The sequence below is a fragment of the Emys orbicularis genome, chromosome 2 (assembly GCF_028017835.1).
Source record: "Emys orbicularis isolate rEmyOrb1 chromosome 2, rEmyOrb1.hap1, whole genome shotgun sequence".
NCBI classification, from domain to species: Eukaryota; Metazoa; Chordata; order Testudines; family Emydidae; genus Emys; species Emys orbicularis.
The window spans coordinates 198,414,641-198,438,103 of NC_088684.1; the positions used below are offsets into that span (position 1 = coordinate 198,414,641).

Below are 23,463 nucleotides of genomic sequence, written 5' to 3' on the forward strand. Positions count from 1 at the left end.
ACGCCATCTTCAATTCATGGCGCTGCCCTTTGGCCTCTCATCAGCCTTGAGGGTATTCACAAAATGTCTGGAACCAGTGGCTGCTTACCTGAGACGTCGAGGAATCCAGGTCTTCCCGTATCTCAACAACTGACTCATCAAGGGCAGATCTCAGCAGCAAGTGTAGAGGAGTCTCAATCTATTGCAACTTGGGCCTGTTAATAAATGAGAAAAAAATCCATCTTAACGCCTGTTCAGTGAATAGAGTTCGTCAGGGCGGTTCTCGACTCCACGCGAGCCAGAGCCTTTCTTCTGGAAGTGCGTTTTCAGGCCTTGTCGGACCTGATTTCCCAGGTAAAGAGCCACCCACTTACCACAGCTCACACCTGCCTTCAGTTGTTGGGCCACATGGCCACGTGTACATACGTGATCAGCCATGCTTGGCTCCATCTCTGGCTTCTGCAAGCGTGGCTGGCATTGGTCTACATCCCCAACAGGCACGACCTAGACTGGGTAATCAGGGTCCGGACCACATCAGGTCGTCCCTGGATTGGTGGTTGGACTCCGGGTTGGTGTTGGAGGGAGTCCCCTTCGTGATCCCGTCCCCGTCGCTGACCCTGGTCTTCAGTGCTTCGAACCTTGGCTGGGGAGTACCACCTGGGTGAGCTAAACACCCAGGGCCGCTGGTTACGGGACGATTTAGCCCTCTACATCAATGTCAGAGAGCTCAGAGCGGTTTGCCTGGCCTGCCAGGCTTTCTTGCCCCACCTGAAGGTCAAAGTGGTGCAGATCCTGATGGACGATACCGCCACGATGTATTACATTAACGGGCAGGGCGGTGCTAAGTTGTCAAGAAGCTCTCCACCTTTGGGATTTTTGTGTGTGGCATGCCATGCATCTGATTGCTGCATACCTGTCCGGATCTAGGAATGTCTTAGTAGATCACCTCAGCAGGACTTTTTCATCTCGCCACGAGTGGTCGCTCCATCTGGAGGCGGTCAGCATAATCTTCCAGAGGTGGGGGACTCTTCAGATGGACCTGTTCTCGTCCAGGAAGAACAGAAAATGCCATGTATTCTGTTCGATCCTGGGGATGGACAGGGGCTCCTTATCAGACGCCTTTCTCCTTCCATGTTCGGGGGCGCTAATGTACGCCTTCCCGCCAGTGCTGTTGATTCACAGAGTCCTTATGAAGATCAAGCAAGACAGGGCTAGAATTATTCTAATAGCCCCGTGTGGCCTCGCCTGCACTAGCTCAGCATGTTGCTGAGCCTTTCGGTAGCTGCCCCTCTGGCTGCATCTGCTGTCCCAGACCCACAGCAGCCTTTTGCACCCGAACCTAGTGGCGCTGCACTTGACGACTTGGCTACTGCATGGCTAAGCGCGGATGAATGGGCATTCTGGGCCTGTGTTCACTAGGTCTTGCTAGGTAGCAGGAAACCCTCTACTACAGCAACTTTCCTGGCCAAATGGAAAAGGTTCACATGCTGGGCCTCATAACGGCGTATCCTGGCCGAGCAGGCCCAGCTGCAGGAGATCCTGGATTATCTGCTTCACTTCAAACTGCAAGGTTTGTCCCCGTCATCGATCAAGGTCCACCTGGCCGCTATCTTGCCATTCCATCCTCTGTTCCAGGGCAGGTCGATCTTCGCTCACGACATAACGGCACAGTTTTTGAAAGGTCTGGCGTGTCTCTACCCGCGCATTTGGGATCCCATCCCTCCCTGGGACCTGAATCTCCTGCTGTCAAGTATCATGGGGCCTCCCTTTGAGCCTCTGGCTTCCTGTTCTTTCTTGCTTCTCTCCTGGAAGGTTTCGTTCCTGGTCACAATAACATCGGCCCGCAGGGTGTCCGAGATCAGCGCTTACTTCGGAGCCGCCCTATATGGTCTTTGTAACAGAGTGGACTCACCCCTGCGGCGCCTCCTGCTGGTCTCTCAGGGAATTAGCTCGACCCAGCCTCCGGAGCGCCCTCTGCAGGCCGGTGATCTGCCTTGCTCTCTACTTCTGGGCCCTGTGTCCCTCCCAGGACCCCGGTGCCCCTTGCTCGGGGTGCTGCGCCCTGGCAGGACCCACACGCTAGGTCTTCCCTCCCAGGGGAACCCCACCCACTAACCCTACCTCGCCTCAGTGTCAGGCTACTGCCAGTCACCATCTAGCCCCACTCCCTGGGGCAGACTGCAGTATCAGCCTACTCATCACAGGCAAGGTTGGGTTTGGACCTGCTGCCTTTGCCTACTCCTGGGCTGCCCTCTGCAACCCCCAGTACCTATTTGCCTTATGCTAGGCTGCAGCCTGGGGCTCCCCGGCTCCTCTGCCTTTCTCCAGCCCTGCTCCACTCAGGTACCCTATCTCTAGCTCCCTGCAGCCAGGCCCATCTCCCTCTACAGCTAGAGAAAGACTGTTTTTAGCTCATGCAGCCAGGCCCTTCTCCCTCTGAAAGCAGAGAGAGACTGCTTGGGCTCCTGGCTCCCAGCCTTCTTATACAGGCCAGCTGTGGCCTGACTGGGGTGTGGCCCAGCTGCGACTGCTTCCCCAATCAGCCCAGCTTTTAGAGCTGCAGCCCTCCTCCAGGGCTGTTTTAAACCCCTCAGGGCAGGAGCGGGGTAGCCACCCTGCTACAGTCTTCTACCAGGATAAGGTCCAGCTGTGACCGCACCCAGCTTTCTGCCCAAGGTCGTTTCCCAGTTTCATACTGGCCAGGACATATACTTAGCCGATTTCTTTCCAAAGCCTCATGCGGAGAGCAGGCTACACACCCTGAACGTCAGGAGTGTGCTGGCCTTCTACATAAATAGAATGAAGCTGTTCCGTAAGTCAATGCAGTTCATTGTGGTGGCAGACAGAATGAAAGGTCGCCCAGTGTCTGCTCAGAGGATTTCGTCCTGGATCATGGCCTGCATCGTCAGCAGCCTTCCTGGCGTAGATACCAATCCAAGAGATCTGTAGGACCCTTACCTGGTCATCTGTCCACATGTTCGTGTCTCATTATGTGCTTACCCAGCAAGCTCGAGACGACGCTGGCTTTAGCAAAGCAGTGCTACAAGCTACAAGACCATGAACTCCAAGCGCACCTCTATTGATACTGCTTGTGAGTCTAGAATGGAACCTGTGACGTTACACCCCATATTCCTCATAGAAATATTGTTATGATATGACTGTGGCATAACTAAGATGTTTTATGAAAGATGGGTCATGGAAAGATTGTTTTACTGAATATGATTATCCTATTTGTATACATGTATCATTTCTGTATCTGAAGTTAGGAATATTGACTATGTAACAATTACAACTGTGGTTACACCAGACAGTACGCAATCAGCCTGGATGAGCCATTAGGAAAGACAACGGGTCTTTGAAGACGCTGATCTCTTGTCTTCCTGGAGTTCCTTCCTGTGGATATTACAAATAAACCTTGTCTCATGGTTGCTTTAATACTGCAAGGTCATGTGATAATGTCACCTGGTATGGAGTACCACCTTGGACACTGCTGGTATTTTTCCACTGGAAACAAAGGATTTCCACCTTTATGTAAATGTTATTTAAGCCTGGGAAGTGAGTCAATCAAGTCTCTTCTCCACTGCCTCCCCACCCAAGAAGGAAGACTGCTGAAAGCACCTGAAGAAACAAAGGAACTAAGCTGGGGAAAGGCAAGGGCTGAGTCCAGGCTGAGACAGGGGTCTAGCCTGTGAAGAGAAATAACTGGAACTCTAAGCTGCAGAAAGTCTGCAACCCTGCCTAAAACAACATTTAGGGTGAGAAATTACTATTTGTAGCCAGATTCTTTAGTGAATTAAGCTTAGGTTGCGTGTTTTGTTTTATTTGCTCAGTAATCTGGTTTGTTCTGTTTGCTATCAATTATAATAACGTACATTTTACCTTTTGTAGTTAATAAACTTTTTTGTTTATTTCAAAACCCAATTTGTGTAATTCATATCGGGGGCAGGGGGGAAGCTGTGCATGTCTCCCTCCACATTGAGAGAGAAGGTGATTTTTATGAGCTTGGGCGGTACAGATCTCTCTATACAGCGCAAGACAATATTATTTTGGGTTTGCGCCCCAAAGGAGGTGTGCATGTGAGTGCTGGGTAAATCCCCGAGCTGAATTCTCCCACACAGAGCTGATTTCAGTCAGTGTCTGCAGCTGGGTGTGGCCTTACCTGTGTGTGTGCCAGAGAAGGCTTGAGGGACTGGCACAGTAAGGACAGGGTAAGGAAGCCCAGGTTGGTGTAACAGGCAGGCTCAGTGGGACACCAGCACATCAGGTGGCACCACAGACAGAGGGGTCCAACCCATCATAGAATCGACATGAGCAAGCGCTCGAAGAAGAAAAACGGTTACCCACCTTTCATAACTGTTCTTCAAGATGTGTTGCTCATGTTCATTCCATTACCCGCCCTCCTGCCCCTTTGTCAGAGTAGCCAGCAAAAAGGAACTGAAAGGGCATAGGGCTGGCGATGCCTGATATATCAATGCATGAGCATGGCACTCAAGGGGGCGCCACAGCCGGCCCTATGGATACCGCTAAGGCAAAAATCTCTGATGACCATGCACGTGGATGCATGCACACCTAGAATGGAATGGACATGAACAACACATCTCGAAGAACAACAGTTACGAAAGGTAGGTAACTGTTTTTTATAGTTACAGAATTTTTTCTAATATATAACCTGAATTTCCCTTGCCGCAGATTAAGCCCATTACTTCTTATCGTACCTTCATGGTGAACAGTTGATCACTGTCCTCTTCACAATACCCCTTAACATATTTGAAGACCATTATCAGATTCCCCTTAAAGTTTTCTTTTCTCAGGACTAAAAGATGCCCAATTTTTTTTTAACCTTTCTTCATAGGTCAGGTTTTCTAAATCTTTTATCATTTTTGTTACTCTCCTTTGGAGAGCATAATACTCTTCCTAGAAACATCTTAATGGGCTTTTTTTTTTAAAAAAAAAAAGGCTGAATCAAAGCTAGTTAAAAAGAGGTAATGATGAACAAGTGAGTCTGTAAACTTAATAGAAACCTATCTAGTGACTCCATGAGGCTAATCTGTGTAGGAAGCAAGTTTAATGAAAGTGGGATAAAATATCCAGCTCCCAGATGTAGTATTAACTCAGCCAGTTCTGCAGATCTGCAGCAAATACAACTTAGAGTGAATGGAGGAAATAAAAGTGTTGATGCTTCCTACATGGCTATGGGGGATCATGCAGATCCCTTTGGTAATGTGTGCCAAGGAATTGTGACCCCCGACACCTTGCAGGTACAGTGGGAGTTCACTGTCTTTGTTACCTTCCACAATAAAAACACGTTGTCTATTAATTAACTAAAAAAAAAAAAGCATTGCTGTTCTACGACTGACCCTGTTGAGTCTCAGCAAAGCAGTGTATGACTAAATAAATCATTCCAACCAGGTAATAAAATAGTAATAAATACGGTAATATAAAGGATAATCAAATATGCTTAATCCTCCTAACTTGGGCCAAATACTAAATTTTAATTATAACAGTGTATAAACATGCACACAGTGGTACAGCGTAAAAAGAAAAAAAGCACAGAAAAACTAAGACAAGTACTTATATCCAGGCCTAACACAGCTCTTTTCTCTTTATTATGGCTGAAGCACTAAAGATATCTGTAGTCAAGGATGTGTGAAAGTTTCCATTGCAGCCCCTTGTCGATTGCTTATAACTTGCTAAAACTTTCATCTTTTGAGATGAAATTTTCTAGGCTTGGTAATTGTACAATTGTGATTTTAAAATTAAAAATAACTGAACAAAAAGGTTCAGCTCTGTTGGAATACAAGGAAAGTGAAAAAATACATTTTTCTCATGATAATATAGCATCAATTCCTCTATCCCCCTCCCCACTAAAAAGCGCTGGCATTAAAATGGTTGAGGATAAGAAGTTTAAATTTGGCGGTGAGGAAAAAGTTCTTTGAGTGTTCCACAAAAAAACTGGTTTTGTTTATAAAGAACACTTTGTACATAAGCAGTTTATGTGCTATAAATTGTTAGTTTTACCAATGTTCTAAATGAAAAGTGAGTTGCACATGGAAGTGTGGTTAATCTAGGTGCTCAGTGTGAGTGACGGGACTCTGTGAATGCTAAAGTGCTCAGAAAGCCAGATGCTAAAGGAGTCACAGATAGTGTTCAGGAAAGCAACTATGAGTATCAACCACTCTTGCAGAGCTCAGGAACAACATAGGAGTTTATCTACTATGGTATCGAATTTCTGAGTCGTGCAGGAAGGAGGAGCTGAAGTGCTGGGGTAGAGTTGAGGATGAAGGTAAAGGAGGCATCATGCATAGAGTATGAAGGGGTGGATGGCATAAGAAGGCAGGAAAAAAACAATGCTGCTAGTGTAGGAGGAAGGAAAAATCTCCTAAAAAGGTGTAATTTACGATCCATATTTCCAAGAGGCCCAAACTCTCTATTTCATAAGCAATGTGCACCTGTAAAACTTGTCTCTAGGTATCTTGGAGTAACTTCACTTCTATTTTCCCAACTGTGGGCACAGATCAGGTAGCCAGAGGCACCAGTACTTAGATTTAGGCCTGTAATTTATTTTGTGGTGCAGATTTTGCCTGAACAATTAGCACTATCTAATAGAGAGGCCAGGCCATTTGCAAATTGTAGCCCTTTGAAAAATCTAGCTCTGAATGAAGCAGGGCTCCTTGTAGATGCTTGGCTATGTGGGATGGCTGCTGATGTGGAGTACTTCTCCTAATATTTTTCTATCCAATACAAACTCTGTTACTGAAGGGGCCAAAAATGCATTAGGGATCTCGCTTTATTCTTTGGATGTTTTTGAGAAGCTATCAGAACAGATGTATAAATCTGTCAAGGAAACAAGTAGAAAAAACCCAATAGACAGCATTACAAGGGAAACTGATACTCAAGCTGGCATCTGTCTCTAAGGCAGCCTCAAGGCACAAATAAACGTGTTCTTGAGGTGTCAGCTTCATTCCTTGCAGTACAAAGAGAGAGACAGAATTCAAATTCTCTAGAACCTGGTCTTAACAAAAAAATATCTCTAGCCCAGGTCCAGCCTGAGTGATAAGATCAGGGCCACAGGTGGAGCAGGAGACCACCTGGAGCAAGGGCGAGATTGCGTCTTAAAGGCTCCCTATCCCTGGTGATCCCAGCAGAGTTGCTTGTTGGAGAACATACTTTAAATGGCAGGAGCAGCAGGCTGGCTGCAGAAAGGAAGAACCTGGATTCCGTGTTCCCCGCTCAGGATGATGTCAAGTTATGGTGGGTTGAAGAGAATGGGCAGCAGGCGCAACATTAGCTGTGGTTGTTAGGCACCCATAGACTTCGTGCCACGAGGTGCCATATACATTAAAATATATTAGTTATATTAGCTCATTATTGGTTTATGGTTATATATAAATGAAAATGTAGTATTAATCATTATAATCATTAGTGAACAGTAGCAGCTGAACTGTTAGTCAATATTTTGCCTTGTTTTATCTGGCTCTCTCTAAATTGTCTTATATCATTTGATCCAGCGTCAGTCTTTTTTAGCTGTCATGTAGTTTGTCTGACTGAAAGAAAAATGTGTTCACAGTATAAACTGCTGACTTGTAACAGTAGATAAGGAGACACTTCAAATGCTGTTGCTGGTTTTGGATGTAACAATGTGCACGGCACGCTGGAAGTTTTCAGGTTGCTTTTTTTCCATTAGTGAACACCTTTAAACCACTGTACCTGCTCTGCAGCAGGAATGTCAACTATATCCCTGTTTCTCTTCTGGGGTTGAAATTATTGTGGCTGAGATAAGTAAAGCAAAGCAGAAAGGGGCTATGGAAGGATTTGACTGTAAATCTCAGAGAAATATTTTCCAGGTTTGTTAGTTAGTAGCCATTGCCATATGAATCACTCTATTCCAACTGGGCCAGGACATAAGTTTGATTGTGTAGTATCATATGCTTCAGTTTTGAAGAACAGCTTAAAATTGTCTACCCCTAGTCCCTAGAATTACTTCTCTATCTTGGGGTGCCAAATCTTCACTCCCTCTTCCTTTTGATCCTTCCTCAAAACATGTCATCCAGGAAGCCTATCTCTGTTAATCCATCACCCCCAAAAAGCTTGTCATTTATTCACAAAAAGGAAACAAAAAACCTGCTGCACTGTTACGGATTGGCTTCACCTTCTGGTCTTATGGCATTTTGCATGTCTGAATTACTGTCTATTGGTAGTTCAGCCATACGTTCCTTGGGGCAGAAGAGTTGGTGCTCAGTGCTTGCTGAAAATAAGGCCCCTCTGGTGTCTCAAATTTGGCCTCTACTATCACTAGTCAGTTCTGAAAATGTAGGCTCTTACCTCTGCTGTGTTCTGTGCGGCACTGACCATGTGATTAGTGCTCAACAAGTAATAAATAACACTGAACTTTGGCCAGAGTGCTGTTTATGAAAATATTCTCCCTAGTGTTTGATTATCAATAAGTGATGTGGCAATCAAGCAAGCAGAGTTGTAAAAAACAACTTTATAAAATGTGAGGAGAGGCCAGCATTACTCAGTCAGGCTCTGCTGTGTCATTCCCAGCCACCTGCCCCAAGCTTGCATTTCTGAGCTTTTAGTCCCCCTCCGGTCCAGGTCTCTCCTGAAACCTGATCCCCTTTCCTTAGTTCCATATATTATATATTACAAAAGGAATGTGCCCTTTTAAAAAATGCAGTGTCCTCCTTGACACATCTGAAGTTTAATATGCTGGCTACTAGAACTCTAGCATCATAATATAGCTTTTGACATTTGTTGGCAAAGCTGAGTTCTGATTAACTGATTGGGCCTTTTCTGTGTGTGCACGTGCGTATGTGTGGTGCGGGGCAGGGCGGATTGTAGTTGTGTTTAAATCTGCTGTGGAGCAAATGAGTATGACATCAGCCCTTAACACCAACTCTTCTTGGGCCAACCCTGGTTGATACTGAGGAGTTGACTGATGCTGGTGGCTACAATCCTGGCTCCATTCCTGTGCCTGGCTGATGTTGAGTATTTCTCTTTTGCAGCTCTAGAGCCCTGGAGGACCATAGTTCCCAAGGACATGTTAACACAGAAGAAGCAGGATTTGACCTTCCTATTTGCATAATTGCTTTCAAGACACCTTTACACAAATAAAATGGGTGGGGGGAAAACCACAATAGAAAATCTTTTGTGATCTTTTTATTGCTTTAAAATGCACCATGAACCATTAGTGCAAAGGCAGCCTTTAGCATCTGTTTCCTCCACCCGGCTTCCATCCACCGTCTCAGAAGCACTCTGGAGCTAGCTGGGCATATTTGAAGGTTTGCCTTTACCTAAGGCTAAAGTGAGCCTTTTCTTAAGTGTTGCAGATTTAGGTTTCTAAGTGAAAGTCAAAATGTACTGAGGCCTGGCTGGCAAGAGGAGGAGAGCCGTAGCAATTTCCTTTGAGGTTTGGCCGCCAGCTCTTCTCAGACGTCTGAACTTCAAAAGGAAATGCCATGTTTGTCCCCTAGCCTAGCCACTGCACTCCTCAGCACTTTGCAAGCAACTAGGCTGCTTTGAACTTTTACTTAAGAAGATAAATCACAGTCTCTAGTTTATCTCCTTAGGTTAAAAAAAAAAGAAGAGGGGGGAAGTAAGCTAGAAAGCAGCCTGGCTGCTGGCACGGCACAAAGGAGTACAGCCAGCCAGGCCTGTGCTTCTGTGCAAACAGTGATCTAAAGTGCTACTGCTGTGGAAGAATCAAAGGGAAGAGGGGGGATGAATAGGTAGAAAGAGGAGAAAGGGAGAAAAGTGATAGTGGGAACAACGAGGTAGAGAGAAAATATCGTGGAGGATTCAAAGTAAGTTAGCAGCAAAACAAAAGAGGTGGTGAACTGGAGGATTTTCAGAATAACGTTAAGAGTTTCCAGTGTGTTTCTTTGTCCATTCATACAAGCCTTGAGTAGTTAAACGCATGAGGTCACCTCACAGTGCATCAGTCATACATAAATCAGTCAATAAAGCACATCCTGCAGTGTCTAAAAGCTTTAGTAAAGCATTTGAAAACATTCAGTTCCTACATAATTATTTCTCTTTAACGAAGTTATGCCGTGTTATTGCACACTGGAAGAGATGGGGTCCATGTGACCAAGAAAAGGCGAGTGTCTTTGCACACTGATTTGTCAACCCAGGGAGAGGGCTTTACACTAGGTCCAAAAGGAGCAGATGACAAAAGCCAACAGATAGGTGTAAAACAAGATGACCTTAACACAGGGCTAAATTTTGTGGAGGAAATGGAAAATTACAGTAGGGTTATGGGAGTAACAACAGGGATAACAGTGAGAGAATCTGCTCAAATCTTAGATGTCTATACACAAATCCAAGGCGTATGGGGAACACACAGAAAGAACTGAAAGTATTAGCATGTAAGCTAAATTATGACTTAATTGGCATCACAGAGACTTGGTGGGATAAACCTCATGACTGGAATATTGGTAGAGAGAGGTATAGCTTGTTCAGGAGCACAGGGAAAAAAGGGAATAGGTGTTGCATACAACATCAAGAATATATACACTTGTTCTGATGTCCAGAAGCCGGTGACATGCAGACCGGCTGAAAATCTCTGAGTGAAGATAAAAGGGGAAAAAACAGGTACAATGTCATGGTAGAGGTTTACTATAGACCACCAAATCAAGAGGATGAAGCACATGGGCGGCAGGTATCATAGGCCAGAGGAGGCTAAGCCTTCCCAAACAGGCCGACCCACTGCCTTTGGTGTGCCGCTGCCACTACCACTTGAGGCCCCCCGCACTGGCCCCACCCGTCAGCTGTTAGGTAGGGCCCCACCACTCGCTCCTCTCCACCCCCTACCCCTGTCACACACCCTTAAGGAAGGAGGGCCAGTGGGCAGTGGAGTTAGGGGGAGGGGCGGAGGAGGAGAGCGAGCAGTGGGCGAGGGGCCTATGGGGAGGGGGCCAAGCGGGAGCGGGGCCTGGGGCAGAGCGGAAGAGCATGGGTAGGGTCTGGGGGAGAGGAGGCCAGGCAGGGGCGGACCAGTGGGCGGGGGCTCAGTTTGGGCTCCGCCCAGCCTCCCCAAATGCCGGAGGCACGCGCTACCCATGATGAAGCATTTCTAAAACAAATAACAGAAATACCCAAAACACAAAACCTGGTAGTAGTGGAGGACTTTAATTACCCAGACATCTGTTGGGAAAGTAATACAGCAAAACAGAAAATGTCCAATAAGTTCTTTGAATGTATTGGGACAACTTTTCTTTCATGAGGAAGTAAACGGAAGGACAGCCATTTTAAACTTGATTCTGACTGATAGGGAGCAATTGGTTGCAAACCTGAAGATAAAAGACAGTTTGGGTGAAAGTAATCATGAAATAATAGATTTCATGATTCTAAGGAAAGGAAGGAGTGAGAGCAGCAGAATAAGGACAATGGACTTCAAAAAAGCAGAATTTAACAAACTCAGAGAACCGGTAGTTAAGGTCTCATGGTAAGAAAATCTAAGGAGTCTCCTGAAAAGGATTTGAGGAGAGCTGACAGTTTCTTGAGGAGGCAGTATTAAATACTTAACAGCAAACTGTCCCGATGCAAAGGAAAGATAGGAAGAACAGTAAAAGGCCAATAGGGCTATATCAGGAGCTCTTTAATGAGCTGAAAAACAAAAGGAAACCTACAAAAAGTGTAAATATGGACAAATGGCTAAGGATGAGTACAAAATAATAGCACAAGCATTTAAGGACAAAATCAGAAAGGCTAAGGCACAAAATGAGTTATTTAGCAAGTGACATAAAAGGCAGTAAGGTTCTGTAAATACACTAGGAGCAAGAGAAAGATGAAGGAAAGTGTTAAGTCCTCTACTTAGTGGTGAAAGAGAGCTAATAACTGATATCAAAAAGTCCGAGGTGGTTACTGCCTGTTTTACTTCAGTCTTCACTAAAAAGATTAATTGTGACCAGATAATTAACACAATATTAACAAGGGGGAAAGAACAGGTTCAAGAATATTTAGATAAGTTAGATGTATTCAAGTCAGCAGGGTCTGATGAAATTTACCATCAGGTACTTAAGGAACTAGCTGAAGCAATCTCAGAGTTGTTAGTGATTATCTCTGAGAATTCATGGAGGATGGGTGAGATCCCAGTGGACTGGAGAAGGGCAAACATAGTAACTGTATTTAAAAAGGGAAACAAACTGGACTCAGGGAATTATTGACCGATCAGCCTAATTTTGCTACATGAAAAGATTCTGGAACAAATTATTAAACAATCAGTTTGTAAGCACCTAGATGATAATAGGGCTATAAGGAATAGCTAGCATGGGTTTTTCAAGAACAAATCATGCCAAACCATGGCATGCCAAACTAATTTGTTTCTTTGACAGGGTTACTGGCCGAGTAGATAGAGGGGAAGCTGTAGACTTGATATATATCTTGATTTTAGTTAGGCTTTTGACACAGTCCCACATGACATTTTCTTAAGTAAACTAGGGAAATGTGGTCTAGATGAAATGACTATAAGTTGTGTGCAAAACTATTTGAAAGACCATAGAATAGTTATCAGAGGTTCGCTGTCAAACTGGGGGGAATGGAATATATCCAGTGAGGTACTGCAGTGATCAGTTTTTCTCCATATTCACTGAAGGTAGAGAAGAAGAAATTGTCTTAATCTGCAGCAAGGGGGAGGTAGGTTAGATATTAGGAAAAACTTTCCAACTATCAGAGTAGTTAAGCACTGGAATAGGGGCCCATGAGAGGCTGTGAAATCCCTGTCATTGGAGTGTTTAAGAACAGGTTAGACAAACACCTGGTGGGGTGGTCTAGGTATACCTGGACCTGCCTCAACGCAGGGCACTGGATTAGATGACAACTTGAGGTCCATTCCTGCCCTGCATTTTTATGATTGTGTTAGTTCATGGGACACTGGGTATACAGGTAGGAGATACCTAAGAACTCAATTGTGCCATCTAGGCACAGCCAATATGTAAGGATGATGTGGAATGCCTCCTGGAGTTCCCATCGTGCTTGCTGTGGCATAGGAAGGGGAGTCCTTATTCAGGCAAAATTCCCATTGAACCTTTATGCATTGAGTAGTGAAGAGCTATGTGGAAAGCCAGAGTACAAAGGAGGCAACTGTACTCTTTCCTTACATCGATACATATGTAAGTGGGGCAGCAGTTGGTAGCTGCCTGAAGGTGGGGTAGGGAGGGATGAAAACAACTGAATTATGCGAAGCAGCCCCTTTAAATGTTCTGTTGTTTTCCGAGAGCTATATGAGCAATATTACACTTTTGCTGGCTCCTGGCCAGTAGGATTAGAATGTAGAATTGTAATAATTTTGTTCCTTGAGTAGGTAGAGGTTATTTCAGCCATAACCTTACTTTACAACAGTTTACGGTAACTAGGGAAGAAGTCTTTGGTATCCCTTTGATACTGTACAGGAAATTCAAGTTGGCAGGATGTTATTACCTAAATTAGAGTTGGGCCAGGAAATGATGGGTCACGTTTAGCTCTCTGTTACACCAGTGTAAATCCAGGCTTACTTAGTTGAAGCTAATGGAGTTTTGGATTTACACAGACATAGCTGATAGCAGATTTTGGCCCTAAAGACAATACCCCATCTCTTGGAAAAGATCAAGATACCTTCAATGACTGCAAATGGTTTGAACCTCGCTTTGCATCTCATTACAGAGATGTCATCTCCAGCAGCACAATGCTTTTGACACCACCAACAAGGGGCATCACTTCTGTAATAAATGCCCCCGGTTGAGCCTCCTGCAGCACCCTCAGGGATCTGATTCTTTGAGTGAGTCGCACTGGTGTTCTTTTGTGGCTGCATGGATTTAATATGACAAAAAGCAGACGGGAAGCAAAGTTCTTTCTTGCTCATATTGTTATTTATGTTGTTTAGTATTTGTATTACAGTAGCGCCTAGAGGCCTCCACCAAAATCAGGGCTCCATTGTGTTAGGCTCTGTACAAACATACAGTGACAGTCCCTACCTCTAATAGCTGACAATCTAAAAAGACAAGATGGGGGTCACATGGTACCCAGGAAGAAGATGGTTGCCTAGTCCCAGACCACCTCACTCCCCACATATCAGTTCATCTTTAGTAATTACTTTTCTAGCAAATTGGCAATAAGTTTCTGTCATACAAGTTTAAATTAATCCCCTGGATAAACTTCAAACTGTTGAATATGGATTCCCATGGACAAATGAGAGGCAACAAAAGAGCTAAGCCTGAATCACTTAAACAGCTGAAGGGGGAGACCGCAAGGCCACCACAGAACCTAGGCCAGGATATCGCAGCACTGAAAGAATTCCTCACAGACTGACCGGATTCAGTCTCAAAAGATATGAATTGCCTTTCTATAGATGTATGTGATATAAACTCCCAAATGGCTCACTTGGAAAATGAGCTATAAAAGACTGCCATTGAAACCAGGGAAATTAAAGAAACGGACACCTTAAAGCTTAGGCTTGTGTGTTTTATTAGTGCTGGATGAGTTAGTATTACCAGTTAACATTAAGAAATGGATTGCAGTAACTATTTTAGTGGCCAAAAGAGTTATTTTGAGAAAATGGAAATCTGCCATTCCTCTCTCATACACAGACTGGTTTAGTGAACTTTCTACTACTGCCTTAATGGAAAAAATATGAAGACGTCTGGTCACACATGAATCTATTGCATACTTTTGCAGTTTAGTATATATTAGACCCCAATACGCATAGGTTATATTCTCACTTATTTATCTATTTAGTCACTTCAACAATTGATGCCCTGCATGACCTCTGTGGGTTCAGGTGTTTTTATTTTGTTTGTTTGTTTGGTTTTGGTTGGTTTTCCCCCGAGGTTTTACAAACAAGCAACACTGAATTTTGTTATTTATATGGTATTTCTGTCTTGTCCATGTAGTTTATATATGTTTTGTTTTATGTGTTTATATTTTATCTAAAACAATAAATTAAAAATAAAAAGGCAAGACAGTCAAAAGGTGAGAGAAAGGAACTAGTATTATGCCCATTTTACAAATGGGGAAACGGTGGCATGTAGCAACCAAGTAACTTACTGAAAGTCACGGAGGGTGTTGTAACAGAGCTGAAAATTGAATCTCGATGTCTTGAGTTCCAGTCCACTGCCGTAAGACCATTCTTCCTCTCAAAATCTTATTATTTAACATACATACTGTGGAAGTCCCTAGAGACTAACTAGAGTGATACGCTATTGTGACAGGTGTTGTGCAAACAAACAAACTGGAGCAGAGACTATGCTGGCAACTGTCTCACTTGTGATGCATATGATTTCCTTGTTACTAGTGTTCTATTGGAGCAGTGAGGCTGAGAGTTGCTGTTTTGGTTCGATGCAGCTAGGGTGACCAGATGTCCCGATTTTATAGGGACAGTCCCGATTTTTGGGTCTTTTTTCTTATATAGGCTCCTATTACCCCCACCACCACCCTCTGTCCCGATTTTTCACACTTGCTGTCTGGTAACCCTAGATGCAGCTTGCTATTTTATTTCTTGCTATTTTATTGATTATGGTTGAGTGTGTGCAAATGTTTAGTTTTGTATAAGTCCATTGGAGATTGTTTGATCAAATGGCTCCTTTGTCACTTTATTGTTCTACATAAGGCAAATCCTCTTTTGTTCCTGCTCTTTTCTCCTAACAATAAATGTCATTAGTCTTTATTGTATCTTTTGATACAAGCTTGTTGGTCAAGCAGCCACACTTGTTAATACACATCCATCTTGAAATTCATGTTCTGTATAAGTCTGTGTGCTCTGTGTTGTATATCTATAAAACCATTTTTAAAATGCTTTCCAGAATGACTCCTCTATTTTTTTCCCTTTACCTCTGCCTTAGCTATAATCCATTGTTGATAGATATAGCTGATTGATGTCAAAGTTCACTAGCTCTTCATTATCTTTTATACAGATATTCTGGATTGCTATATAAACACTTTGTTTTTATTGCATCCCTTTCCCCATGTGTCCTGTCTTCATGGATTAGAATGTTTACTAAGAAATGTTGTCAAAGTCTTTTTAATACAGTCCAGATACTGTAGGGTTTGGTTTTCATCAGACCTTTTTTTCCCTTTCTCTGCTCAAAGCACAATAAAATAATTTAGTGTTTTTTTGAGAATGAAATGCACTCTTGTGCATACTGAGAAATCAACACAGAGCCTGTATAGTAAATTCCACTTAAAGCCTCAAAATAGGGCTTATGTGTGACTTAAGTGGTGCACAGGCATTATCTTGGGTCCTCTGTACAGGGATGAATTTCACTGTATAATGTCTGTATCTCAAAGACTCCCAAAATTATCTTCAGAATTTTCAAATGTGGGCACCTGAAGTTAAGCATCCAACCACATATTTAGGTAGCTAGGTAAGTGCCTTGATTTTTAGAGATGCTGAGCACCCACAGCTCCCAATGAAAATGTTGTCCCAAATACAATCATCTCAACTGAAATGCAGCACCTCTTGGTAGAAGGTGCATGACCTGTTACTGGAGGTGGTCAGAAGACTGGAAATTCTGACATTTCAAAACTTGTTTTCATTCTGCCTCAGAATGAAAAGCTTGAAATTTCAACATTTCCCATGAAATGGAACTTCTGAACAAATTTCGATTCAGAACTGTTGAAACATTTCAATTTGATAAGGTAGAAACATAATGTATAGTGTATTATCAAAATGATTCATTTTAACTTTCTTCTATCTATAATTTAATTGAAATCGACACATTCCTGTGAAACATTTTGATGAAACTTCATTTTCTGATGGAATTTTTTCACCCAGCTATAGTACACAACAGGGGCTGTAGGAAAAAGGGAAAACCTCGCTGTTCCCATTGCAGTCAATGAATCTAATAATTCTGCTCTGAAGTGTTACAATAACTTAAGTGGAAAAAGATTGGTTTGTAAGACTGATTTTTAACCTAACAGTTTCTCTTTAAAATATTTTTTATTATACCTGTTGATTTTCTTGGTATGTAATACTGAATGTTCCAAGACCAACCCTTTTGCTTTTCAAGTGTCTTTTATAAACCATGTCACATTTATATACTGTCACATCAATAAATTAAGTAAAGAGACTAACCTAAACAAATGCCAAAATCATTAGCACTTAATTAAGCTTCCGAACTGCTCTCCAAATTGACTTCAGTTTAATTTGCGATATGGGCTCAGTTCACATGAAGTGTGCTAATATAAACAAATAAAATAAATGCAGCACAAGACTGAATTGGGGGAAAGGGCGGGGGGAATGTAAATATAAAGTTAGTAGTACAGTATACCCAATAGCAAAACTCTGGTTGTTTTGGTTGTAACATAGGACTGGAAAACGATGAATGGCATTTAGAAAATTCCTCTTAAATTGACATTAATGATTTCAGTGGGGCTTCACGTGGGTGCAGGAATTCACAGTATGGAGTCATTTGTGGGATCTAAGTAAGGCTATGCCTGCGCTACACACCACTGGCAGTGGCGCATTGGGTATGTGTAGCTTAGGGTTACCATATTTCAGCAAGCAAAAAAGAGGACGGGAGGAGCCCCGCCCCAGTCCTGCCCTAGCCCCGCCCCTGCCCCTTCCACTCCCTCCCACTTCCCGCCCCCCTCAGGACCCCCAACCCTCCCCCTGCTCCTTGTCCCCTGACTGCCCCCTCCTGGGACCCCTGCCCCTAACTGCCCCCCAGGACTCCACCCCCTACCTAAGCCTCCCTGCTCCTTGTTCCCTGACTGCCCCCTCCTGAGACCCTCCCCCCATCCTAACTGGCCCCCTAGGACCCTACCCCCTACCTGCCCCCACCCTTATCCACACCCCCACCCCCAGACAGACCCCCGGGACTTCCACGCTCCATCCAACCACTCCCCACCCCCTGACAGCCCCCCCCAGAACTCCCGACCCATCTGAACCCCTCTGCTCCCTGTCCCCTGACTGCTCCGATCCCTCTCCCCACCCCTGCCCCCTGACAGCCCCCCCGCTCCTTGTCCCCTGACTACCCCTCCTGGGACCCCTGCTCCTAACTGCCCTCCAGAACCCCACCCCCTACCTAAGCCTCCCTGTTCCTTGTCCCCTAACTGCCCCCTCCTGAGACCCCCCCCACCCTAACTGCCCGCCCAGGATCCTACCCCCTACCTGTACCCTGACTGCCCAAAACCTTATCCACACCCCCACCCCCATAAAGCCCCCCCCCTCCCTGTCTCTTGACTGCTCCCTCCAGAACCTCCCTGCCCCTTCTCCGACCCCCTGGCCCCCTTACTCTGCCGCTCAGACCAGCGTGCCGGGGAGGAGGAGCAGGGGGAGGAGCTCCAGACTGCCGGTGCGAACGGCCGGCTGGTGATCTGCGAATGCAGGGAGGGAGGGAGTGCTCTCAGCTGCAGGGGAGAGGAGGGGGAAGCAGAGGAGGGGCTCTCTCTGACTGTCGGAGCCCCATGTAAGTGGCACCATCCGGCCGGCTGCCCTGTCAGCAGCGCGTGCTCTGCGGGTGGGGGGGGGGAGTCCGGACATTTACAAATCCCCCCCGGACGCTATTTTTAACTCTAAAAGCCGGACATGTCCGGGGGAATCCGGACGAATGGTAACCCTAGTGTAGCTGCGCACCACAGTGAAAAGTAGGCTGTGTCCAGACTACGGTGTGTGGCTACACAGGTCAGTGAAAGGCTCTGGCAGAGGGGAGGCAGTAGGAAAAGGCTTCAGCAGCTCCCTGCTGCCTGAGTCTTTCACTGTGGCAAGGAAAGGGTCTGGCAGTATGAAAAAGCTGAGCCTTTCCCCTTTGCCTTCCCCTGCCAGACCTTTTCCCCGCTGCCGGAGTCTTTTTTCCTAAGGAGGGGAAAGGCTCCAGCAGCAGGGATGCAGCGGAATGCTACATGGCTAAAAATAGCTGTGTAGACAGGGGTAAATAGAGAGCATGTGGGATATGCCATATAGGGCTACCATATGTCCGGATTTCCCCGGACATGTCCGGCTTTTCGGTCTATAAATAGCCGTCCGGGGGGAATTTTTAAAAATCTAAAAATGTCCGGGATTTCCCCCCGGTCGGCTATTTATAGACAGAAAAGCGGCGGCCAAGCCCGCTGGGCACCCAAAGCCCCTTCCCGGCTCCCCCCATCCCCTGCAGACTTACCACGCTGTCCGGCCCCGCAGCAGTCTTCTCCCTCCTCCCCTCCCCTGAACGCTCCGCCCCCCTGCTCCTCCCCGTCCCCTGCTTCCCGCGAATCAGATCTTCGCGGGAAGTCTGAAAAGAAGCAGGGGCAAGTGGGAGGCAGCAGCAGGTAAGCTGGGGCGGGGGGGCGCGAGGAGGAGAGCTCCGGGGAGGCGCAGCCCTGGCCGAGCGGCGCCCGGCGGCCCCAGCGGCTCCGGCCCAGCTCGGGCCCCAGCGGCTCCGGCCCCGGTTCCGGCCCCAGGGTGGCGACCCCGGTTCCAGCCGAGCACCCCCGGCCCGGCTCGGGCCCCGGCGGCGCCGGCCCTGGTTCCGGCCGAGCGCGCCGGCCCAGCCCCGGCTGAGCACCCCCGGCCCGGCCCGGCTCGGCCCGGGCCCCAGCAGTGCCGGCCCCGGCTCCGGCGGCTCGGGCCCCAGCAGCGCCGGCCCAGCCCTGGCCGAGCACCTCTGGCCCGGCCCCAAGCCCCGCAACCCCGGCCGGAGTGCAGCCCGATTCCTGGGCTCTTTAAAGCCGGCCCTGGTCAGGGGACAGGGAGGGGGGTTGGATGGGTCGGGAGTTTGGGGGGGGGGCTGTCAGGGGGGCAGGGGTGTGGAGAGGGGTTGGGACAGTCAGGGACAGGAAGCAGGGGGGGTTAGATGGGTCTGGGGTTCTGGGGGGGCTGTCAGGGGGCAGGGGTGTGGAGAGGGGTTGGGACAGTCAGGGCCAGGAAGCGGGGGGATTAGATGGGTCGGGAGTTTGGGGGGGGGCTGTCAGGGGGGCAGGGGTGTGGAGAGGGGTTGGGACAGTCAGGGACAGGAAGCAGGGGGGGTTAGATGGGTCTGGGGTCCTGGGGGGGCTGTCAGGGGGGCAGGGGTGTGGAGAGGGGTCGAGGCAGGCAGGTAGCAGAGGGGGTTGGATGGGTCAGGAGTTCTGGGGGTCCCCTCAGGGGACGGGGAGCAGTTGGATAGGGCATGGGAGTCCTCGGGGGTCTGTCTGGGGGCGGGGGTGTGAATATGGGGTGGGGGTGTGGATAAGAGTCGGGGCAGTCAGGGGACAAGTAGGGTCGTAGGGGGTTCTCAGGAGGGGCCAGTCAAGAAGCAGGGCAGCTTAGATAGGTGGTGGGGTCCTAGGGGGCAGTTAGTGGCAGGGGTCCCAGGAGGGGGCAGTCAGGGGACAAGGAGTGGGGGGGGGTTGGGGGTTCTGAGGGGGGCAATCAGGAAGTGGGAGGGAGTGGATGGGGTGGGGCAGGGGTGGGGCTAGAGCGGGGCTCCTCCCCCCCAGTGTCCTCTTTTTTGCTTGTGGAAATATGGTAACCCTAGATATGCACTCTCATATAGACCTACACCCTTCAGGTGAGTCTCTAAAGTGTTGATTGGCAGTCCAGGGCATTCTTTTAAGAGGCTATATTTTCTTTTATTATGTAACTGTACCAGAAATATGTAGTATTTCTGCATATTAATACCATTTTTCAAATATATTAGCATATCATATTAGCTGGAATATCACTAAAGTTAACATGAAACTCTGTTTACCTAAAATATAGAATATCAGGGTTGGAAGGGACCTCAGGAGGTCATCTAGTCCAACCCCCTGCTCAAAGCAGGACCAATCCCCAAACAGATTTTTGCCCCAGATCCCTAAATGGTCCCCTCAAGGATTGAACTCACAATCCGGGGTTTAGCAGGCCAATGCTCAAACCACTGAGCTATCCCTCCCCCCAAATATGAATCAAAGTATTTCTGAAACTGCATTTACGGTTGAAGAGACATGGTAGTGACAATAGACATTGTTTCTCTGCTCCCAAAATATACAAACCAGCTTTCTTCTGCAATGTTTAAAAATTCCTCGTGTCTTTTGTTGTAAGGTATTAAAGTATATCTAGCATATAGATATATTGAATATGTAGTATCATCTACCTTTTAGGAGATCTCTTGAGGATCCAGGAGATTTTACAGATACATCATGCCAGAGAAAGTAATATCAGAAAGAAAGGAGATGGTCCCAGATAAACAGTAATCAATCAGAATGTGTTCGTAGAAGGACATGAGCAGAAGGAATCATTCATCAGTGATAAATTTGTTTGGATTATTCCATTGCTTCTGAAAAAAAGTCTTAGTTGGAATTCTGCTTGGTCTTTCTTCATTATAAAATTGCTCATTTTATATATATATATATATATATATATATATATATATATATATATATATATATATATATATATATATATATATATAAAAATTAAATTTCCTTTCCCCCAGATGTTTGCATTCAATATAATGACTTGGAAGCCCTTGAAGTTATATATTTAAAAAGCACAGGAAATAATAATTTAAAGCTGTATATTTAAAAGCATAGGAAATAGCATTGCCCAGTAACTATGCTAAAAAGGAGAATGTATACATATTGGCTCTACTTGCTCACATATTTCTCTACTCCCCTCTCTCCCCCCCTGCACTCCTCCTTTCTAAATTCAGTGCTCAGTGAGGGGAATTTGTTTTGAATTTACTCAAAAGCTACTATGAACTGGATTTGTGTGCTAACTTCAAATGGTTTTTAAATTTGCTGATAACTTTGCCCTTCCCTGATGAGATTTTCTTGTATTAGTTAATGCTGTGTTTGCCATCACTGTTTATGAGTAGCATAGTTACAATCACCATAAATACAAAGAACATAGGGGAGGAGGAGGAAGTGGAGTAAACAATTTATTTTCATGTGTTTGGGATTACCACATAACTCACAAATGGCAGTGGAAAGTGGAGTTTAATGGTCATCCTTAAAAAAAAAAAAAAAAAAAGTAAAATTGTGTACTCAGACTTCCTCAGTTTTTATGCTTATATTAATGTTATATTCAGTTTAGAATAATGATTAAATAATGTCTTATTCAGATTTTATTAATAGGATAGGGATTGAAATATAGGTATGTATTTCCCTTTTATTGCTGCGAGTACTTTGGCAAGAGTGATTGTAAATGAGCTAACCCGGGCCCAGAAGCCATGGCAAAACTCCCATAAAAGCAAGATTATCACCATGCAGAGAATGCTCAAAGGGCCAGATAGCAACCACCTTATGCACTCTGGTGAGCAGTTACACACTTGAATGGCACCACTGGAGTTAGTAGGACTACTCGTGTGATTAACTACTCACCAGTTTGTGTAAAGGAGTCACAAATCGGGCCATCACTGATGTGCAGGAAATAGCACAGAGGCTGTTTATTGAGAAGATGTATTAACCCTGTAAGCTAAATCCTTGCATGGAATAGAGAATCTGGGGTGGCCCTGTCTGCCTCAGTGGGAGGGAGCAGGAAATCAGGGGCCATGTGGTAGCTTCAGCTATTGCTCTCCCGGTCTCTGGAGTCTGTATCATTTGGAGCGCCGGGGGGGCGCTAATGTAGAGCACCACCGTAGACAAGCAGATGTTTGATAGGGGAGGGCCCACAGTGCAGGTGGGTTTCATGTCTCTTGAGTTCCTGCATGTTCCTTCCCTCCCTCCAAGAGGGTAGAAGTGGGGAAGTACACATTCAATAAAATACTTTAATATATCCCCCCTAAGAATTAGCCAGAATATAACAACGGTTACTTTTGATTATTGTCATGATGACAAGAAGCTTGTGCTTGAGTGTGTCTAGTGGAGAGGAAAAGGTATATGTGGGATTGGAGGGGGTGGAGAGGGGTGGTGGTATCCCGGGTTGTATTCCTGATTGTGTCACACTCACACTTGGTAAACTTTGGGGAAGTCACCAAACATTGTGTCTCAGTTTATCTATGGATGTTATCACATTTCGAGGGCCAAATTCAGGTTGCTTTCTCCTCATTTTTATTTACTTAAATTGATATTTAAAATACACAGTATAGTTGTACAATACCGTAAAAGTTTACTCAGCCTATCTTGAGAAATAAATAAGATTCCATTAGCAAATATGATGAAAGAAATAAACCTAAATGTCTCCAGATCTCGGCCTGCCTTATCTCAAAAGACCAAGAGAAAAGGATGAGCTTTGCAGCATGCCTGGAAAGTTATCAAAATGGGCTCCATTGGACTAACGCCATGACTTGCTAGTTGGGTCTGTGGCTGTGGCAGGAGAATGCCCGGTCAGTTTGTCTGCCATTCTGTGTTACGGAAAGTGAGATGCTATGTAAACAAGCTACAGAACATGTAAGAATAAAATGAAGTGGAGGGAGTTAGACCTTTAACATGTTGTGATCACTCCTGTGACATGCTGACCTCTCTCAAAGCCCACTGATTTATAGCCCCAGGTCACCAAAGCAATGCTTAGCTTTAGGCACATGAATAAATCCCTAGTCAGCAAAGACATAACCACCTGCGTAATTTCAAGCACATGTGTAGCCCCACTAATTTCAATGGAACTTAAACATGTGTGTAAGTTGTTTACTGGAT

General features: G+C 45.6%; 1 protein-coding gene across 1 annotated transcript in view; it reads left to right on the top strand.

Moving 5' to 3' along the window:
- Positions 1 to 23,463, top strand: part of TPK1 (thiamin pyrophosphokinase 1) — a 512,062-nt gene that overhangs the window by 147,379 nt on the left and 341,220 nt on the right. The window lies entirely within an intron of this gene.